A 22,896-nucleotide genomic window follows, 5' to 3' on the forward strand; every position below is an offset into this window, starting at 1 on the left:
AGTAAATGCAGAGAACCACTGATTAGAACCCACACTGCTTTCCTCCATCCAGTGCTCACTTGCAGATAATGCTCCTTTCAGACCAGATCTGGGATTTCTAAGCTTTCCATCTTCCTCCAAGTACAGAGGAGCATTACTGGTAAAGCAGAAAATTATAATTACAATGAGTAAACAATCAAATAAGGACCAGGCGTGCCTGGGTGGCTCAGTGGGTTAAGCCTCTGCCTTCAGCTCAGGTCATGATCTCAGGATCCTTGGATCTAGCCCCCCATTGGGCTCTCTGCTCGGCAGGGAGCCTGCTTCCTCCTCTCTCCCTCTTTGCCTGCCTCTCTGCCTACTCGTGATCTCTCTCTGTCAAAATAAATAAATAAAATCTTAAAAAAAAAAAAAAGGACCAAATTAAAATCAGGAAATAGTCCTCTGCCAACTCCCAGAGCTCCCAAGGACCCCAGCTGGAATCCTAACCCTAATACTGGGCATCAGTTTAACTTGGAAAAAAGTAATTTTCCTTTACTGTACAACACACTCTGCCTTGCTCATATCCGCCATTCTTTGCTTTCCTTGGGCTAAAAAATATAGTATGTGGCTTTAGTAAAACATGATCTTTCTCACAACAATGCCAAATTCCATGATGAGCTCTTTATCTTGGGGACTTACCCAAAATCGCAGGCCACATGGGGTGGTAAAAAAAAATCCCTCTAATGGTTCCCATTTATAGGGAGTTGAAAGGGAAGTATGTTGGTTATTCTGTATTTGTGGGTTACTACACCATACTACATTCCATGGCAAGACTACATGAAGGGGTAGGTATACATCTTAATAAAAAACAACAACAAAAAAACACCTGAATGAAAATGGAAGTCTGCATTATTCCAGATTATTTTAACCAAAGAAAACTCCATGAGGCATAATGTCAAATGTTAGGATTACTCATACATCCATAAGCTGTTTACTCATACATTCTTACGTTGTTTATATGGAGTAATAAATTCACAAATGAAATTAGTTTGTTTTCTGGCTTGTTTCTCCTATGTCTTTAAAAGCACTTCGCCCACAAAATGACCTGAAAAAAAGATAAATTCGTTAGCAAACAAATTAGTATCTACTGTGTATTTTCTGTTGGAAACACAGAAGTTTAAGTTACAAAGGAAATAATTTGCCAGGCTAGAGTCACTGAGCAACAGACTTAAAAATCAAGAACTGAAATAATACGCTGGATTTATAAAATTTTCTTCGGCAATCCACCTCTGTAATTAGTATTTTGTTGTGAGCTCGTATAGAGATTAAATGCCTGGAGAGTTAAATACGTTAATGCTAAGGGGGAAAAAAAAAAAACAGCAGTAGCAGTGGTTCTGAAAATGCAGTCCTCACACCAGAGTCAACACCAGCTGTTAGAAATGAGACCTCTCAGGCCCTCTAAATCATAAACGGTGGATCTGCAGTCTTTGTTCTAACAAAGGGGGTTAGGGGGTTCTCCAGGGGGTTCTGTTGCCCCTTGAAAATGTGAGAACCACTGTTTCCTCAAAGGATAACCTGAGGATACCCTATTTTTAATAAGACTTCTGCACTTTATTAACATCTATAAACTTAATAAAAGTATCTTCCTGAAATGACTCTTTTCCATTGACTAGAAAATCTGTAATGAAAAGCAATTTTTTAAATAAATACTATTCATCTCTTACCAAAATTAAATTAAAAATCCTAAAGTTCCAATGACTGATCCACTTGACAAGCTTACAAGATCTCTCTCTCATAACCACATAATGAATGCCACAGCTTTGATCTGTGGTGCAGTTAGCCTATGCACATTAAATTTGTTTCCCCTTACCCACATACTTTGAGATTATTTTTTCAAATTTTATTTAATAAAGGACTTACAAATAAAGCAATTTGAAAATTCAACAAAAGGTCTACAGAATATTTACAAAGTAATTTTCTAATTTCAAAAGGCAATCTAATTTTTTAGTTAATAATTCCCTAGGTTGGTGGCTCTCCAACAGTAAACAGTTTACCTGGACGGCTTTTATTTTTTCATCCTTTTTAAGATGAAAAATGCAGGGCTCCAACTCAATGAGCATGAGGTCAAGACCTGAGCTGAGATCAAGACTTGGGACACTCAACTGACTGAGCCACTCACCAGGCACCAACCCTGCCTTATTTTTTAAACTAATCTCTATAACCCAATGTGGGGGGCTTGAACTCCTGACCCAGAAACCAAGAGTCACAAGCTCTACTGACTGGGCGAGCCTGGCACCCCTACCTGGAGGCCTTTTAAAAATAAAATAGTGCATTGCTGGATCCCACACCCAAGTTTCTGTTCAGTAGCTGGACCTGAGAATGTGCATTCTTAAGCTCCTAGATGGTCTAGGAACCAGTTTTGAGAATTACCCACAGTTAATTTTCTAGAGCTGGATAATAGAACACAAAACAGTTTTCACGTTATTGTGCTGCACTGGCATCAGATACTTTAAAAGGGTGAAATTTCTCTTATCAGTGATTCTCAACACAATGCACATCATTCAAATCCCCTGGGATTGTGTTAATATGAGCGTTCAGATTCATTTGGTCAGCTGTGTTCAGAGATTGTGCACTGCCAAAAGCCCAAAAGGCTGATTCTCCTGGTTCCTGGGACCACACTTGTGGAAGCAAGAACAGAAGAGATGGTAAATCATTACAAGTAGATAAGAAATACCTTTAAAATAATACTTTGTGGACCTAAAAGGATGACCGGACATCATCACTGGAAATTCTGTCATGAAGGTCACAATGTAAATGTTCCCATAAAAGTTTGTATCTAACTTAACAAGATAATAGGAAAATTGTTACCTTTACAAAACATAGAAAGCAGCGAGGAAGATACGGAACTAGTATCCCTAGTATCAATCTGAATTTATGATATTAAACCATTTTTAAGATTATACACTTTCCAAGGAACTAAAGGCTTCTAGACTTGGGATTACTAAAAACCAAGAGGGAATTTCTTTTCTTAGTAAAGACCTGTTTGATAGGTCATTTTTACTCTCAGTTCATTTTTATCTGAGGACAAATACCACCAAGGAAAGATGAGGGCAACCTGGAGCTAAAAATAGCCTCCAACTTGGCTCAGAGAGGGCAGTGACCCTGGGAATCCCTTAATACAGGCAGAGAAGCAGAGGTTTCAGCTTCCACTATAAACTATTCACTAACATTCCACTAATTCAAAGCATGGGGACCATTACTACATATATTCATGAAATCAGCAGTGCCAGGATCAGGAAGTATGGTTAAGGAAACAGAAGGAAGGAACAATGTTTTAACAGACACTGACTAACCTGAGAGGAAATACTGACACACCAGCAGTTCCTAGTCTCTGAACTTGATTCATCCCAGAAGCTGAAATTCAGGAAGCTTCATCCATGTTTTCTTTCACCCTCCTAGGAATACAAAAAAGTCAAATTTAGCCAGTTTCCACAATCAATAAAATGGCAGATGTATTAAAATTCTTAATAGTAATCAATTTTCATTCAGGAAAGATTTTTCTTTGCATTCATTTTCTTGGAGAATATCAACAGACTTAAAATTCAGTTCAATTTTATGTTTTGGCTTAAACACCACTAAATCCTAAAGGTTGAGTCTCCCAAGTCTGCTAATAATTTTAAAATATTAAGAGCCTATTTTGCCAAATCCTTAGTTTTTATTTCCATAGGCGGGTCGTCTTTTCTGCATTGTTGATCCCTCAGCACACCACTGCTTGAAATCTTATAATCCAAAATTCTACATAGGATCCTGATCCCTACTCTAATCTGGAACATTTTATTGTACTTGTACCAGGGCAGGGCACACAAATACATTTCCTGTTTTCCATCAGAAAAAGACTTGACCCCCAAAGACTAGAAACAACTACCCTAAATTAGTATTGTTTCCAAAACCCATTTGGATCTCAAATACACCTGAAAATTGGATGGAGTATGAACAGTCCCCTCCCCCAAATCTGTACGTAAAAAAATATGAACACAAAATCCTACATGTAATTTAAGGGGATTCCAAATGATCCAACAGGACCCATGGTCCCAGTTATAAAACTTTAATATTTTTTCAAACAAGGCATGCCAAAAACCAACAAAAAATTTATCTTTTCTATATTTCCACCTACAAGTAGCATTCTACTATGCAGGATCCTTGTTAGGTATCGGTCAGTAAAGTCATTAAGGCATTCTTAAGTTGGTTTAGTGCATATTTATACTTCTGTAATTTTATCTTTAGTAAAGTTATTGCAGACAAGAATGGAACGCATAAACCAAACTGCACAACTGAACTATTCAAAATACTATCTTCTCAACTTTTCAAAAATGTAAACCCGCAATTTACAAAGCATTCATTACCTATATTGAAACCTAGGAAGGTAATCTCTAGAATTATCCAAGTTTAGTTGCCAATATTTAGTCTTTAAAAGGGTGGCTTAATATATGAATACTCAAAATCACTAGCGTTCTGTTTAAAGTGGTCTTACAAAGAAGTGACGAGGCTTATGGTACACTGGTCTGTCATAACCACTAACAATTACAGTGAGCCACTGCACATGAACATCCATTCCATGGTACTTCTAATTTGGATTTAAAGTCTGTAAAATCCTAGAAAGTTGATACACAAGGACAACTGATACATTTATTTTCTGATGCTAAAGAACAGCTGTCTCTATAAAGTGATACTGTTAAATACTGGGGGCGGGGGACAACAGCCAATAATTACATTAAAAAAAATTCTTAATTGAAATCTTAAAGCACAACTGTAACAAGACTATGATACCACTTTGGATGAAACTGGTCCATTTTTGGGTGCCTGGGTAGCTCAGTGGGTTAAAGCCTCTGCCTTTGGCTCAGGTCATGTTCCCAGGGTCCTGGGATCAAGCCCCACATCGGGCTCTCTGCTTAGCAGGGAGCCTGCTTCCTCCTCTCTCTCTCTCTGCCTACTTGTGATCCCTCTGTCTCTCTGTGTCAAATAAATAAATAAAATCTTTAAAAAAAAAAATTGGTCCATTTTTAAATTTTAGGATAAAACTGGCTCAATAAATGTTGCATACAAGTTCATGTTTGATTTTACCTTCCCATGCCAAAACATATGAATTGTTAAGAGTGAAAAATGACTACTCTAACCATACCCTACTTAGTCAGAAACATACAATATTTTCTAATGACTTTTCTTAAAGAACAAAACATTGAAGATATGGAAGGCCATTCTTAACAATTACTAACAATGCACCTAACATTCTCCCCTCTTTGAGTTAGAGAAGGTATCCTTTTCGACTGAGTACACAATCCTTACATTATATATAATTTGTATTACATAATATATAATAAATTACAATATATAAATTACAAGTATATAAATTATAATAATATATAAATTACAATAGAAGTACATTCTAAGAAAGAAATGTATAAAATATAGATACTTCAGCAAGCACGGAGGCTCAAAATACTCTATAAACGTGTTCAAATTAGTTTTACAGTAATTTACAAAAATTTGTTTAAAATAAATTGTAAATATCTATGAAACAGGAGTTTAGCAATGGCTCATGTTGAAAAGGCTTTGCCGGAAATCAATATAAAAGGTTATGATTTCTTCTGGAGTAGATTCCGATGGTATCAAACCATAAAGGAGCCACATTCTTTTATTGGCATGCTCTGCAGTGGGGTTTACCTTCTGAGGAGCATATGTTCTGAAGTCTGAGGTATGGAGGTGGGAGGATATCCATATTATCAAACATTACCATCAGAGAGAGCATATATAGAATAGAGCTCACAATCTAATATGATCCTTTGCTTTCATGACAAAGACAACTACACCACCAACCGCTAAAGCAATAAATAAACTGAACACTATTATTACAGGGAATTTACAACAGTGAAAATATGTAACACACTCCTAAGTGAAGTAATTTTATTTCAATGTTAACTAAAGATTATCTTTAAGCAACAAAGAATATATCTTTGGGGCGCCTGGGTGGCTCAGTCAGTTAGGCATCCAGCTCTTGATTTCAGCTCAGGTCATGATCTCAGGGTCCTGGGATCGAGCCCTACACTGGGCTGCTCTCTCAGTGGGAAGCCTCCTTGAGCATTCTCTCCCTCTCCCTCCGCCCTTCCCCAGGCTTGTGAAAGCACACGCTCTCTTGCTCTAAAATAAATCTTTAAAAAAAATTAAAATACATCTTCAAAGAGTATAAGGAAATAGTGTCTGATTAAGTGAATAATATATCCGAAGAAATTAGGCCAAAAATTCAAAAGGCATCATCTCCCAAGGAAATGCATAAACACCCATGAAAGAAGATCTCTAAAACAATGGACAATACTACAAGTTCATCCTTTTTGATGTAATATATTTTCAACTGAAGACAATGTAACAGATTACATTTCCAGTTAACTGAACAGTTAGTTGGAAGTTAGAAAAACATAAAAAAATTTCAACATTTTAAGTCTTCACCTCTTTTGGATTAAAAATAGGCAATAAGGGGCACCTGGGTGGATCAGTCTGTTGGGTGTCTGACTCTTGGTTTCAGCTCAGGTTATGATATCAGGGTTGTGGGATCAAGCCCTGAATTGGGCTCTGTGCTCAGTGTGGAGTCTGTTTGTCTCTCTCCCTCTACTCTTCCCCGACTTGTGCTCTCTCTTTCAAATAAATAAAATCTTTAAAACAAACTGTCAGTTAAATACAGCAAACTGGGGCTTTGATTTTTTTAATCAAACCCATGTATCTTCTACCCACATTAGCATGCCAGACATCATAATAAATGTTCAATTACATAATTTCTATTTTCTAGCTGATATTTTACAAAAAGCAAAAGTCCGTAATATGAACAATCAATTCTACATTCCCAACATCTGGCTTTCCAAAATTCTAATCAAGATACCCATGTTTTTTTTACATCAATAGGTTATACACAGATAAGTAAGTTTTACAATGGCTAGCAATGAAACCACACAACCTGGTTATGATAGTTGTCCCCCCACCCTTACCCATGGTTTCACTTTCTGTAGTTTCAGTTACCCACAGTTAACGGTCGTCCAGAGGCAGAAGATCCTCTTTTGATGTTTTGTCAGAAGGTCAATAAAAGCCTAATGCTACTTTTCCATGCTTACATTATTTACCTCACTTCATCACATTTTATCACATAGGCATGTCACCAGAAAGGTAACAGAACAGTAAGACATTTTGAGAGACACCACACTCATATAACTTTTATTACTGTATACTGTTATAATTGTTCTATTGATTAGTTATTGCTACTAATCTCCTCCTGTGCCTAATTTATAAATTAAAGTTTATCGTATTTATGTACATGCAGGAAAAAACATTTTTAAGGTTTGGTACTATCCACAGTCAGGCATCCACTGGGGCTCTCCAAAGTGTCCCCCTTAAATAAGGGGGGGCAGGACTAGCAAGGAGGGTTTGAAACACATATATACTTCACATAAAAAGGTATCCGAATAGCCACAGAGTGTATTACTAGGGAAAATAAATTGCTGAACACTATTATTACAGGGAATTTGCAGGACTAGGGAATTATGTATTACTAGGGAAAATTACTAGGGAAATATGTATTAAAAACCACAATGATACACCTCTACATACTCACTACAACAGCTAAAACAAACATGACTTGACAATACTGAGTGCTGGGAAGGATGCAGAGCAAAACAGAAATCAGGTACACTGCTCATGGGAGTATAAAGTAGGACACACATTTTGGAAAATTGTTTGGCAGTTTCTGAGAAACCTACACATCCCCTATACACAGCAATCCCACTCCCAGATATTTTCCCCAAGGAAAATGAAATGTGTGAATGACTTATACAAGAATGTTCACAGCAGCTTAATCGTAATAACCCTAAACTGGAATCTACCCCAAGAATATATCAATAGGACACTGGAAAAAAAAATGTTGCATATTCATTTAATGGTACACTATGCACCAATAAGAGAGAACCAACTGCTGATATACAACAACACAGATGAATCTCAAAAACACTACGTTGAGTGAAAGAAGCCAGAGGCAAAGAGTATACATTCTATGATTCCATTTACATTTTTCAAAAACATGCAAAACTAATCTGTGGTGACCAAAATAACACAGAGGTTGCTTTGATACAGGATGTACTGACTGGAAAGGAGCCCCTCAGATAGGTGGTTTATGAAAAATGAGGCTGTCAAACCAAACAAAACTCACAAATTTAAGTGACAGGCTATTCCAAATTTTTTTTTTTTTTTTAGATTTTATTCATTTATTTGTCAGAGAGAGAGGGAGAGAGAGCGAGCACAGGCAGACAGAATGGCAGGCAGAGGCAGAGGGAGAAGCAGGCTCCCTGCTGAGCAAGGAGCCCAGTGTGGGACTCAATCCCAGGACACTGGGATCATGACCTGAGCCGAAGGCAGCTGCTTAACCAACTGAGCCACCCAGGCGTCCCGGCTATTCCAAATTTTTAAAAAGCAGGATTGTAAGGTTAATTTTTTCCCAAGATTATTTAAGTCAGCTCTACACCCACTGTGGGGCCCAAACTCAGGAACCTGAGTTCAAGAATCACATATTCCAGGGACGCCTGGGTGGCTCAGTGGGTTAAGCCGCTGCCTTCGGCTCAGGTCATGATCTCAGGGTCCTGAGATCAAGTCTCGCATTGGGCTCTCTGCTCAGCAGGGAGCCTGCTTCCCTTTCTCTCTCTGCCTGCCTCTCTGTCTACTTGTAATCTCTCCTCTGTCAAATAAATAAATAAAATCTTAAAAAAAAAAAAAAAAAGAATCACATATTCCAGACAGAGCCAGACAGGCACCCCGGGATTTTAAGTTTTTTTAGATTCAAGAATCAGAGAAAGATCAACTCAAAATTAAGAAATAAGTACATAAAATAAGGTCTCGTTTGAGTAAATAGGTAAGAATCATTTATAAATAGTATTAAATAACACTGAGATCTAGGAAATACTAAAGAAAAAATAAAGATTTAGGTTTTTCAGCTTTATTGAGGACAACCAGGTTTTTCAGGAAAAGTTTACTGATACATATGATGTACATATAAATACACACATACACATACTGTCTTTTTTCTCCAAAGGTCAAACACTCATATGAAATCTAATGAAGTACATATGAATGACTTATATCATACATAACTAATGACTTCTAAGAAAAGTTATAACTAAGTCAATTTCAAGGTCCCAGACCTGTTTTTAGAATTAAATGATTCTTAAGTAACAGACAATTCTTGGGGCCCTCTGACTTATAAGGGGTAGACCGCGAATTCTCTAAGGCAAAAGGACTCACACCAGAGGTGCTTACTGCAGTTTGTTGAATCAGTGAGGAGGCTGTTTTTCCAAGTTCATACTGGAAGTGATTAGCAGAACCCAAATGAGATTTTACGGCACACAGTTTTGTCTCAAAATTAAGTGTAATGAATGCAAAATTACTGGAAATGTTTAACAAACCCTGGTGGTGACTGAAAATGGGAAATAGCATAAGTAGCATTAATGGTTTTAAAAAGGGACTGCAGGGGGGCCCAATTTTGCAAGCCAATTGTAATGAGGTCAACAGTGGCTTGTGACTGAAAGATACCACTGAAAATTTTCAAACTTAATTTTGTCCCCAATTCCAACAAAGGTCCCCAATTCCAACAAAGGCATAAGAAAGGAAGGAAGGAAGGAAGGAAGGAAGGAAGGAAGGAAGGAAGGAGAAAAAAAAAAAGCAGCAGCATTATCCTCTTGTGATCACCTAAGATTTCTCAAGCACCCCTCCCCCAAAAGCCAAAGAAAACATATCCTTGATCATTGCCTAATCAAGGTTAAGTTTTTTTTTTTTTTTAAACATAATCTTTATGCCCAACGTGGAACCTGAACTCATGACCCAAGACCAAGAGTCTGAGGTGCCCCAGGGTTAAGGTTTTTGAAACAAGGCAGAGTACAGTAACAATAAGTTGCATTTTTTGTTCAAGATAAAAGATCGTTATTAAAAACTTACCTATATAGCTTTCACTACTATTTTCTTTAAAAGTTCAATACTTCAAGTATTATTATTATTATTTATCAATCATGTTCATATATAATGAAAAAAGCACTGGAAATGAACAGTTTACTTTTCACCATATACTTAAGAAGCACATTAAAATAACAACTACTGTTACCCTACTTTGAAGAGAACAGATGAATCAACTTAATAAAAACACTTCATGCAGAATCCACTGCATGGAGAAAGATGAACTTCTTACACTGCTGGTGGGAATGCAAGCTGGTGCAGCCACTCTGGAAAATAGTATGGAGGTTCCTCAGAAATTTGAAAATAGAGCTACCCTACAACCCAGAAATTGCATTACCGGTTATTTACCCCAAAGATACAAACACAGTGATCCGAAAGGGCACCTGTACCCCAAATGTCTACAATAGCCAAACTATGGAAAGAGCCCAGATGTCTACTGACAGATGAATGGACAAAGAAGATGTGGTGTATATATACAATGGAATATTACTCAGCCATCAAAAAAAAAGGAATCTTGCCATTTGCAATGACATGGATGGAACTAAAGGGTATTACGCAAAGTGAAATAAGTGAATCAGAGAAAGATAATTATCAAATGATCTCACTGATATGTGGAATTTAAGAAATAAGGAAGAGGATCATAGGGGAAGAGAGGAAAAAAATGAAACAAGATGAAACCAGAGAGGGAGACAAACCATAAGAGACTCTTATCTTAGGAAACAAACTGAGGGTTGCTGGAGTGAAGGGGGGTGGGAGAGATGGGGTGGCCAGGTGATGGACACTGGGGAGGTATGTGTTGTGGTGCATGCTGGGTATTGTGTAAGACTGATAAATCACAGACCTGTACCCCTGAAATACATTATTTGTTAATTTAAAAAATTAAATATATATATATATATATATATATATATATAGTAAAAAATTTTAAAAAAAAAAAAGAATCCACTACATGTGTTCACATGCAGTAAATAATATGAAATGATGTATCAGGGAGAAATTAAACTGTGCAAGTATAATCTGCACTATTATCTGTTGTTTATCTATTTACATTTATTTAAACATAGGGTAGAGAACAGGTGTTAAGCTAAATCAGTGATGAAAATACTTTGTCCTGGATACAAGATACCAACACATGTTCTAAAAAAGGGACTGAAAAGTCTAGAAACAGAAGAGTTAAATATTTTGGTCACTGTGGGGCTCAGTGGGTTGAGCCTCTGACTCTTGGTTTCAGCTCAGGTCATGATGTCAGAATCCTAGGATTGAGCTCTGTGTCAGGATCAGCGCAGAGTCTGCTGCAGATTCTCTTCCTCTCCCTCTACCCATGCCCCTATCCATGCACACTCTCTAAATAAATGAATAAATAAAATCTTTTAAAAATTTATGGTCACATTTTAAAAATGTGCAAAATTTCCTGTTTGATTACCACTAGATTTGAGAAATTAGGTTGTAGAAACAGAAAACACAAAGACAAAGCATTAAAAAAAAAGTCATAAATCTCACTTCTCAAATGTTTTACACCTCCACATCATTTGTAAATGCAACATACTCCCAATCAACAAAAGCTCCAGATGCACTGCACTCATCAGAGCCCAAGAGGACTTCTGCCTTCCCGTGGCAAGGAGCTGCAGGATCTGAATGGTGTGAACCTCAGAACTCCCTGTCGTCCTTTTTTTTAATTAATTAACTGGAGAGAGAAAGAGCCAGCACAAGCAATGGGGAGAGCCAGAGGGAAAAGCGGACTCCCCACCAAGTAGGGAGCTAGATATAGGGCTCTCATTCCCAGGACCCTGAGATCATGATCTGAGCTGAAGGAAGATGCTTAAACTGACTGAGCCACTCAGGGGCCCCCCTGCAGTCCCTTTTTAAAACCATTAATGCTACTTATGCTATTTCCCATTTTCAGTCACCACCAGGGTTTGTTAAGCATTTCCAGTAATTTTGCATTCATTACACTCAATTTTCAGACAAAACTGTGTGCCGTAAAATCTCATTTGGGTTCTGCTAATCACTTCCAGTATGAACTTGGAAAAACAGCCTCCTCACTGATTCAACAAACTGCAGTAAGCACCTCTGGTGTGAGTCCTTTTGCCTTAGAGAATTCACGGTCTACCCCTCATAAGTCAGAGGGCCCAAGAATTGTCTGTTATGTAAGAATCATTTAATTCTAAAGAAATTTTAACTGAAAATGTTCACATACTAATAACCACCACTACTGTAGCAGAATACAAAAGAATAAGCAGGCTTTTAAAGAGACTTCCCCATAAAAATTCTGGAATGGAAGGCACAAAATAGGGGGCGCATTCCTATTGAGAAAAAAACAAAAAAAAGCAAAAAAACAGAAAGTTGAAATAAATATGGAGTTCTAAAAAAAATATATGGAGTTCTGACCATTCTAAATTATGTGTGATATTCTACTGAAAAATAAATTTCAAATGATAACAAGGTTAAAAACCAGACAAGTTTCTCATTTCCCAAGGGTCATTTCCTTCTTTCATTTCAGTGGGTTTGTAATTTGGAGGGCACACTAGTCCCCAAGCTTTCATCAACATCACATGTAGACATACTTTATGCCCATGAATGCTAGCTACATCCATTTATTCTCTTGCCCCTCTTTTGCTCTCTCTTATCTCTTTATATTATCAATAATCTTTAAAGACCAAGCCATGGTTACCTTTCACCTCTCCTTACTGGTCTAATTGGCTTGCCTGCTTTTTATTCTGGTTCTCTTTCAGTCAAGTCTCCATGAGTAGCTAAAATTATTTTTTTTAATTTTTTTAAAAAAGATTTTTATTTATTTGAGAGAGAGAGAGATCACAAGTAGGCAGAGGCAAAGAGAGAGAGAGAGAGAGAGAGAGAGAGAGAGAGAGAAGCAGGCCCCCTGCTGAACAGAGACTGATGCAGGACTCCATCCCAGGACCCTGGGATCATGACCTGAGCCGAAGGCAGAGGCTTAACCAACTGAGCCACCCAGGCACCTGCTAAAATTCTTTTCTAATACATAAACTAGATCATGTCACAACCTGGCCCAAGCCTTCATGATGATATCTCATCAAGAAAAAAATCTCGGGATGCCTGGGTGGCTCAGTTGGTTAAGCTGCTGCCTTGGGCTCAGGCCATGATTCCAGGGTCCTGGGATCGAGTCCCGACTCCAGCTCTTTGGTCGGCGGGGAGCCTGCTTCTCTCTCCTCTTCTGCCTGCTTGTGCGCTCTCTCTTTGATAAATAAATAAAATCTTAAAAAAATATATATATCTCAACTATTTACTAGGGCATACACTGGTGTACATCCTGCTTTCTCAATGGCACAGTACTGCCCCCAAGTGGGAGAAAATTAGTTGAAGGTAGGAGTAGGGAAAGGCAAAAATTTCTTTTAATGTATAAAAGCATAGATATAACAGATATATTTATAGTACATAAACAGCTGAGTTAAAATTTCACGAGGGAGTCAAAAAATTTCATGAGGGCCATGGGGGTGGCAATTAAGGGGGAAAAAAAGGGTTAAGAAACACCCTTGCCTTGTTCACTTAATGCCCGCCACAAAAGACATTTTCCTATTCCATGCTATAAATGATAAACTCCTCAGTTTGAACTGGGTTCACCTTCAACACCTCCAACACTGCAAGTCCCTTCCTTCTGATTATTCAGGTATCATTCAGCTCAAGCATCTCCTCAGAGACGCCTCCCCTGACCATCCTAGCTAAAATGGACTTATCTGTTTCCCTAGCCCAGTTGTATTCCCTAGGTTTTATTAGAAGAGTCAGAATAGTCCTAGTACTGCTACAGTATGTGCTCAATAAATATTTCTTAAGAAGTCTAATAACTACAATATGTGGTGAAACAAAATAATGTTTATCCTCCAGTCATACCTTGGAGAGAATACTTCATGATTATGACGAATGGTGGAATAAATGACCTTTGACCAAGGAGATTTCAGTTCTGCGAACAGCAAACTGCTCATTCAAGTCCTTGAGCAAACAATATACATAACTGTTTAAAGTTACTATCTGAAGATATTTTTTAATTAAAAAAATCATTTCATTTTGCTATAAAGTCTTTAAACATATATAATAATTCACTGAATAAAAACCACAGTTCCTTGGGAATGTATACAAGTGTCTTTGAATTTTTTTTATTAATTCTAGGTAGAGCTAATCTAAAATACAGCTTAGAGCCTCCATCCTTTTTGGTTTATGAATGACGTATTTACCTCCCTCTAGTACTTCGAAATAGTACAAGATCTAAAATTCAAAGTGATATTGTAGTATGAACACCAAAGATGGGAATTCTTCTAGGAAAGTTTATGGTTCTTCTACTTTTGACACTTAAGAAATGAAATCCAAGTTAAGTATTTGAGCACCACAACTTTATGCCCACTCCCATCACTGGAGAATCGTAGAAATTTTTTTAAGTGAAAAATTTCTGAATTCGAGTCTAATGCCCTCCTCCCCTTCTCTATCACAAAAAAACAAAGCCATTATTATATTCACTGTAATATCTCTCATAAGGCAAACTGTTAATGTTCACCATGTCATTTTAAAAAATCTAACACATTTGGCACCTGGGTGGCTCATCCAACTCTCGGTTTGGGCTCCGGTCATGATCTCAGGGTTGTGAGATTAAGCCCCATACTGGGCTCCATGTTCAGCAAGGTATCTGCTTGAGATTCTCTCTCCCCTTCTGCTCTTACTTCCCCCCACCCCACATCACTCTCTCACTCTCCCTCTAAAATAAACCTTTTTTAAAAAATCTAATCTATTGATAATTCTCTTAAAAACATTAATAGTTTAATTAAACAAGCAACTACTTAATGTAATCTAATATTTAAAGCACAAGACTTTAGGTCTCTAATTCCCAGAACTTTTTAAAAAAAGATTTATTTATTTGACAGACAGAGATCACAAGTAGGCAGAGAGGCAGGCAGAGAGAGAGGGGGAAGCAGGCTCCCTGCTGAGCAGAAAGCCCGATGCGGGGGCTTGATCCTGGGACCCTGAGATCATGACCTGAGCTGAAGGCAGAGGCTTTAACCCACTGAGCCACCCAGGCGCCCCTCTAATTCCCAGAATTCTTATTAGCCAACTTTAGACTTTAAAGCTCTTCCAAGTTCAATCACATAACTTCTATTCTAAAACTTCTACCTATTACCTGCAACAGTCCCATCAGTTTTTATTAATTTCTGATCTTTACTGACTTCATGCATTTGGTTGGGGACCGCAGGGAATAAAGTTAAATTCTCATTGTCTTTAGTTAGGATAGGGAACATCCCAAAAAAAAAACCTTTAAAAATATACATACCCAGTGACCAAACAATTGAATTGGTAGAAATTTTATCCTATATATACATCCACATACATGCTTCATAATACATGCCCAAATACGTACTTTAGAGCATGTAAAGGGGAGAAGCGGTGGGAGGGTGGGGTGGGAGGAGGGAGGGAACATACATTAATCATCGGCCAAAAAAGATCCATAACATAACTAATAATGACCAAGCAACAGATGTAAAAACAAGGGATCTCGGGACGCCTGGGTGGCTCGGTTAAGCGGCTGCCTTCGGCTCAGGTCATGATCCCAGCATCCTGGGATCGAGTCCCACATCGGGCTCCTTGCTTGGCGGGGAGCCTGCTTCTCCCTCTGCCTCTGTCTGCCTGTGCTCGCTCGCTCTCCCTCTGTCGCTGACAAATAAATAAAATCTTTAAAAAAAAAAAAAAGGGATCTCTCTCCCTCTCACATGTGCATTTACTTGAACAACCTCCAAAACTGAATATTGTGAGGAAATAAGTAAATGGCAAAAGTGTGTACAGTGTCCTTGCATATGTATTAAGAATGTATACAAACATAGAATACAAATATTCTATGAGTACACAGAAACTTCGGGAAGGATACACAAGAAATTAGTAACAATGAATACACCTGAACAGAGAAGCTGAGCAACTGGGAGACACAACTGGGAGAAATTTACTTTCACTACATAGCGTATTTTATTTTCACGTTTGCATACCAGATGCGTATTATTATTCAAATAATTAAAAAATATAGAGTAGTTTATATATCAATAGTATTTGAAGGCTAGTTGATTTTTATTAGGTGTTAATGCTTTCCAAAGTACAAGAGTGTGCAAAGGATTATTTCTAGATCTCATACAAGTATTTGAATGATGACTGTACTATAGGGCTTACTTAGGTAATTCAAACTTAAGTTTGAAGAGTAAGGCAATAGGTGTTAGTCCACCTCTGGTTTCCATATTTCCTTGTGCTGACCACTGACCAAATATGAATGAAATCAATCTCTAGTAAATGTCCATTCCTTTAACAAGTTTGTTTCTATAACTAATGCACACAACTGCAGTATTCATGGATTAAACTCCAGTACTCCAGCATGAGACTCAGTTCAAACCCCTCAGAATCAACCTAGTTCACCAAGCCCTTTAAAACCTACCTAAACCCCATCTACACAGATGGTTAGAAGGTATCATAGCCCCTAATCTATATAAGTCTATATAAGTTTTGCACTGGTGAACTATTTGTTTCATACTTTCATTTATTAATTATTGATTTTGTTGACCACAAAATTCTTGAGCCAATACCTTTTCCTAAGCATCACAATTTTTCATGCTGAAAACACTTAGTAGATGTCACAAGAACCTGAAGCCTTCCATCCAGACTGCTGCTCTATTCTTCGAAGTTGGTAGCACCAAAGTCACCTACCATTTGGTTAAGAACTAGTCATCTTTGTTTTCCCACATAATGGCCCCCCACATCCAATTAACCACTAAGCCCTGACCATTTCATAGTTAATTAGGGTCTTGACTATTCCTTTCCAATCCAAGTAACATATAAAAACTGGTTTCCTTGCCTGCAGTCTGAGTTCCTACAAATGTACCCTTCCCAAAATGTAGTTAACTTTACTAATACAAACCTGACCACCACCATTCTCTGGCCAAAAACTTCCAATATATCTTGCCATGGAATAAGATTTCATTAGTTTCCTATTCTTCTGGATTACTACCAGCTTCGTGCACATTTATCAGCTCCCAGGCTTTGCTCATAATGGGTCTTCTTTGATTACACCTGCTCTCAAAGACGAGCTGTAACTCATCTTGAAAATGATACTCGGGCACTTCTACCTTCCCAATTCCTTGGACACACTCATTAAGTAATTCTCTCCCTTTTATTCTGAATGGTCCTCAAATCTCCCTTGCCTAAACAAGAACATTCTCCTCATCCTTCCCAATTAGTTTATCTTCTACTCATTTCTCTTCTCTAAACTCTCTGTAATACTTAATTTTGGACAAACAGATCTCATATGTAGTAAGTGAAGTCACCCTAAGATACTGAGCACTGCCACTGAGCTGAATACACAGCATGCTATTTTTTTCCCAGTGGGTAACAGAATACGTGATAACCTACTGCACATGATGCTCCAAGTCAAACACAACAAAACACATTTTTATTGATGATTCCAAGACTTATTTTATATTCACGTGTGCTTTCTTGAATTTTTCCTTTCTTCTCCCTGCCTCCCAAGTCATGTAAATGTAATCCGAGTCTTAAATTATTCAAAGGTGCTGCCCCTACTATGTTTACCATCCTCTTGTTTTCCCTTGGGCCTTTTCTTCACCACTGTATAATAACTATTATACTACATTCCAACCTCAGCCACCAGGGTTTGGAACTGCTCAACAACAGGAGCACCTTGTATCTACCCCATATTGGCTGCCCTAAGTCTTAAATGTAGCAAATACTTAAATAGAACTGATATTCCATGTCAATAGTACCTACCATAGAATCAGTGATTCATGATCTATGACCACTTCTATTTTATACTCACCTATGCTCTTTCCAAATGTAACAATGATATAATTCTTCACAATTCATTCATAGGCCCTATCCATTTAAAAAAAAAGATTTTTATTGACCAAATGCATGCATATATCCAATTACAACAGCAACAGTGCACATACATTAAATTAGCATTCTAATACCTAAGTTATTTTTAACGATGTGATAAAATTCTGGAAAACAAAAAACTCATTATAGTACTAGCACCCATGCTACTGTGTATGCGTATCTTCACGCACTACCCCGAAGAAAATAACTATTAAAGAACAAACAAGAAAGGAATAGTTGCTTTCATTTAATGATGATTCAGCCAAAAGCACATACAATCCTGAAAAGCACTGAGACTCTACGGGCTATCGTTTTGCTGCAGCTGTTCCATACAGCAACAGCTCAGACTGGAGCAGAAAAAAGTGAGCCTTCAGGAAGAATCCTGGGATGAGGAGGGGAGCTAAAAGCAGGATGATGAGCATGGGAAATTAATGAAATGGTAAAGATACTGAATGCTGGGGGAAAATTTTTATGAAAAACTTACACAAATTAGTTCAAACAGCAATTAGTGGTCTTAAACCAATTCTCTTTCCACACTACTGAAACAAAGAAAATTTAACTCTGGTTCAAGTAAATACTAAAATACACTTAAGGGTGCCTGGGTGGCGCTCAGTCAGTTAAAATATGACTCTAGATATCAGCTCAGGAATTGATCTCAGGGCTTTAAAGAAAAAAAAACCCCAAACCAAAAAACATAAACACAGACTCTTCTATTTCATATAGTACATATTAACTATAAAGAAAAAATTACATTAGAACTTTGGCTAACCTGAGTTGACTCAATTTATTTGTCCTCCATGTAGATGTTAGATGACATGTACCACTGTTAACATGTTGATTATTAACTAAAGTTGTACCATAATGTAAACTGGAAATTTTTAAAAACATTCACAAATACTGCACTTGGACATTTATCTCCCAATTTTTCAACAGCTCTGAAGTCAAGGAGGAAAAAAAATGGCAAAACAGAAAATTGTTTTGTTTAGGTCCCAACGAAGTGGCATTCCCTTTCTTCCTAACTTATGCTAATTTGCATTTACTAAAAAATACATGAAAGATAAAAACCTAAATCCAGGAACTTAGTAATGTCTACTATTTGAGAAAAATGTTAATCTTCTTAGAAATATTTCAAATCATATTGTAAAAGCAATTCAGAAAAGCAAATAATGCCTCTCTTATAGGTAATTTTAAAAATCCCTATAATCCATCAAAAGGAACAGTAATGAATGTTAACTCAAAGACAATGATAAAGGAATGGAAGGGAATCCGTAGCCCTGAAGAAACCCTTCAGAGTATTGGAATAATTACCCACTCTTAAATAGGAACTGTTAATAAAAGACCAAGTAAGATAAAGTTTCTTCAAGCTTTTTATTATATGCTTTTCTCTCCCAATATTTGTACAGAATAGTTTTTCAAGCTCTTTTTCATATAATACCCAAGTTATTTTTCAAATCTTCTAGGAGGACTAGGCGTTCCCTTCATAACATCCAAGCTTTATTGAATGACTTCTCTGGAAATAAATCTTAACCACTCTGTCATTTTAAAGTTCAATTACTAGAGAATTACCATAATTCAGTGTCTGTAGACATATATCTGATGATCACATTTTTAAAAAGTGTATATGGATAATCACAGCAACAATGAGCCGAAGTTGCTACACGTTAATAGGAGACCCTTCTGAGTATTTCCCAAGGAGTTGCTCTTTGCAGCCAGCCTGTCCTACTTTTCCTGCTTCAAATCTTCTCTTCAACATACACCAATGATTAGAAAAGGTGCAACAGAGAAACAAATATGTAAACTTACAATCAACAGCCTTCATTTTATACTCAATCAGAAAAACAGGTATTCTTTTTCTGGAAATAGAAATTGGATTTGGACACTTTAAGAGGCGTTTTATTTTAAGAGGGGGAAGGAGAGAATCTTAAGCAGGTTCCATGCACAGCACAGAGCCTGACACAGGCTTGGTCTTACAACCCTGAGATTATGACCTGAGCCAAAATCAAGAATTGATCAAGAGCTGAACACATAACTGACTGAGCCACCCAAGTGACCCTGACACTCAGGAAGGCTTTTCTATTTCCTTCCAATACCTGTGGTCTCCTTAATGCTTAGGATTCCACCAACACCAAAACACCACTGTACCTGAGACACCCAATACACAAAACATACACTTGGGAACTTTTTTAATTGAAAAAATTTAAGAATCCTTATTGTTCCAGGAGTTAAAAATTTGCTTTCTTCCATGCCATCAACCTCAACAACTCTCTAGCCTCAGTGTAAGGTGTGACTTCCATCCACCCATTTCAAATTACTCCCTTCACATGTCCTTCTATCACTTGCTCTTAGTACTTTCTTTTTAGATAGATTTCTATATGGACATATGTAAGGATACATATTCTCCTAAATTCTATTAAAAACTGGACTATTCACTCATACTCTCTACTGGCTCTTTCTCTGACGCTCAGTACAATGATGAAATCATCTAAGAATTTATCATTTCTTCCCATGATTTCTCTTGCCACCCACCGGACTTCAAGCTTAAAGAGGGTGAGGACCAATTCTATTTTCTTCACTATTATACAAATGAGCTGAGACAAAACTGTTCAATAACTGTTTAGGAAATGAATAAGCAATCTGGGATTTTCATCCATATACTTTAGTTGGTTCTGAAAACTACACTTAAATCTATGCCATTACTCCATGATGTTCCCTGAGACTGGTTCAAAATATACTGAATGTCAAATGTGCTATGATATGGGGAACACTAATAAGAGATGAATAAAATGCAAGCATAACAAGCAAGTAAGTAAACATGATATAACTGACAAAGTGACAGGACTGAAAATCCTATAAGACGCTTAAGAAACCTACAAAAATATTTGGGGAGACAGGGGAACAATTTTAGTTTAGTCCACAAGGGGTGGAAAGTAGATGAGGTTAGAAAGGTAGACTGAGAACAGATCATAAAAAGCCCTGTGACCTAGAAGCACATGGCTGGCTTAGTTGGTAGAGTGTGCAACTCTTGATCTTGCGGTTGTGGGTTTGAACCCCATGTTGGGTGTAGGGATTACTTTAAAAAAAAAAAAATCCCTGTGACCAACAATATAGTTGGTTTTTTGTTTTTGTTTGTTTTTATTTTTGAGAGACAGGGAAAGAGACAGAGAGAGCACGAGCCAGGCTCCATCCCACAAGCCTAAAATCACAACCTAAGCCAAAACCAAGAGTCTGAGGTACAACTGACTGAGCCACCCAGGTACCCTTATAGTTGGGTTTCAATTAAAATGAAAGGCTATTGCATCTGAAAAAAGAGACCTACAATGATCTAATTCACATTTTAAAAGGATGCACTAGATATGATGTGGAAACTAAATTACAAGAACAAAGGAAAAGCATGACAAGTTAACAAATGACAGTGCCTTGAGAACATATTTACCAGTAGAGTTTTAAAATCCCAACAATCCACCATAGATACTCAAAACTGAAATATTAAAAAAATCCAATACCTTCCTCTCCCTCAAGCAGCTACCCCACCCCTGATCCTGAACACACTTACCTTCTGTGTTTCAGTTAATGGTTATCACTATCATCACCCCATCATTCAAACTAGAAAACTCCTAGATCACTTTTCATCTCCTCCTCTCCCACTCTACTCCTCCTCTCTTCACTCTACTTCTGAATTACCATCTGGAATCGGAACAATCATCATGGACACTAAAAGATCCTTTCAGGTATCATGTGGGGGGAGGAGAATATGAGAGTGAACCAATGATCTATGTGGTCTGTTTTCTGATCCATTTACTTCTTGTCCTAACACCCAGTCACCTAAAAGGCAAAGATCAAAACTCCTCTACTTAGATCAGTTTTATCTAAACATTACTTGTTACCTTCTCTACTCTTACCTCCTCCCCTAAACAGCTCCTTACTAACTGCTCAGCATCTTTGTTCACTTATTAGCCCTTCTGACACCATTCCATCTTCCCACAACTCTCCCTCCCTATCCTCTACATCCAAAAAACCTACAGTTAACAAGTATTTATTCACCTTTGTGACCTGCTCAAAAGTTATCATCTTAGCGAATTCTTCCCAGTCTTCCCAGTGTAAATGAATACTTGATTCTAGGTTTTCAGAACATTTCCTATACCCTTCCTTACTACCAACTGGTCTTACACTTTGCTTCTGTAAAACCACTAAACTCTAAATCCCAAGAGGGCAAGGACCATATTTTATTTGTTGTATATTCTCATGTCAACAACCGTGTGTTGCCCTCAGCTGGTGTCATTAATTCACTAAACAAACATTTAATGAGGATGTAATATAAAATGAAGACAAATCACTAAATGATAAGATCCGTACTCTCCTAGTGCTGACACTCTGGACAGAATCAAGAAAACAAATAAATGAACACAAAATCATCACACAAAGATTTTAAGAGAAATCTTGTAGGACAATAAAATTTGGGGACTTCATGGAGTATCAAGTAAATAATAAACACAAAAGAAAAATAACAAAAGTGAAAGAAGTAACTGTAAACTTAATGTGTACAATTTATTTCCTAAAAGCTGGTATTCAAATTCCTTTCTTGCACTCCTGCACAAACACCAAGCAATTATACTACCAGGAAATCAATCTAACACCTAATGGTTAATACATAAACTCTAAAGTTCAAACTCAAATTGTTCATTTGCTAAAAAGACAAAAATAACTGCATAATTACACCATGTAATGAGATTCTAGAATTACATCCATGTAAGGAAAAGAGAATTTGACAAAGTTACTGTTCTAGACCAGCACTAACCAGAAGAAAAATGCAATGTAAGAAATTTTAAATTTCTAAGTAAAGAGAAAAAAAGCAACAGATGAAATTAGCTAGATAGTACATTTTATTTAACCCAATATATACAAACTTTATCATTTCAACATATGACCATATTAAAAACTGAGATAGTTTATTTACATTCTTCATATCAAATCTTTCCAATTCTGTACTTTAAACATCTAATTCAACTGGCAAAGTCTCTC

The 22,896-nt window shown here is 37.2% G+C and overlaps 1 long non-coding RNA gene across 1 annotated transcript in view; it reads right to left on the reverse strand.

The window, feature by feature from the left end:
* Positions 1 to 22,652, reverse strand: part of LOC116855457 — a 31,608-nt gene extending 8,956 nt beyond the window's left edge. The window contains exons 1-3 of the long non-coding RNA XR_004380357.1: positions 21,919 to 22,652; positions 17,819 to 17,874; positions 3,312 to 3,413 (exon numbers count right to left, since the gene is read on the reverse strand). This is a non-coding gene — a long non-coding RNA (uncharacterized LOC116855457). The remainder of the gene's footprint in view (positions 1 to 3,311; positions 3,414 to 17,818; positions 17,875 to 21,918) is intronic.
* Between the last annotated feature and the right edge of the window lie 244 nt (positions 22,653 to 22,896).

This window comes from Lontra canadensis, unplaced genomic scaffold (assembly GCF_010015895.1).
Source record: "Lontra canadensis isolate GAN:19392208 unplaced genomic scaffold, GSC_riverotter_1.0 scaffold103, whole genome shotgun sequence".
In the NCBI taxonomy this organism is placed as follows: domain Eukaryota; kingdom Metazoa; phylum Chordata; class Mammalia; order Carnivora; family Mustelidae; genus Lontra; species Lontra canadensis.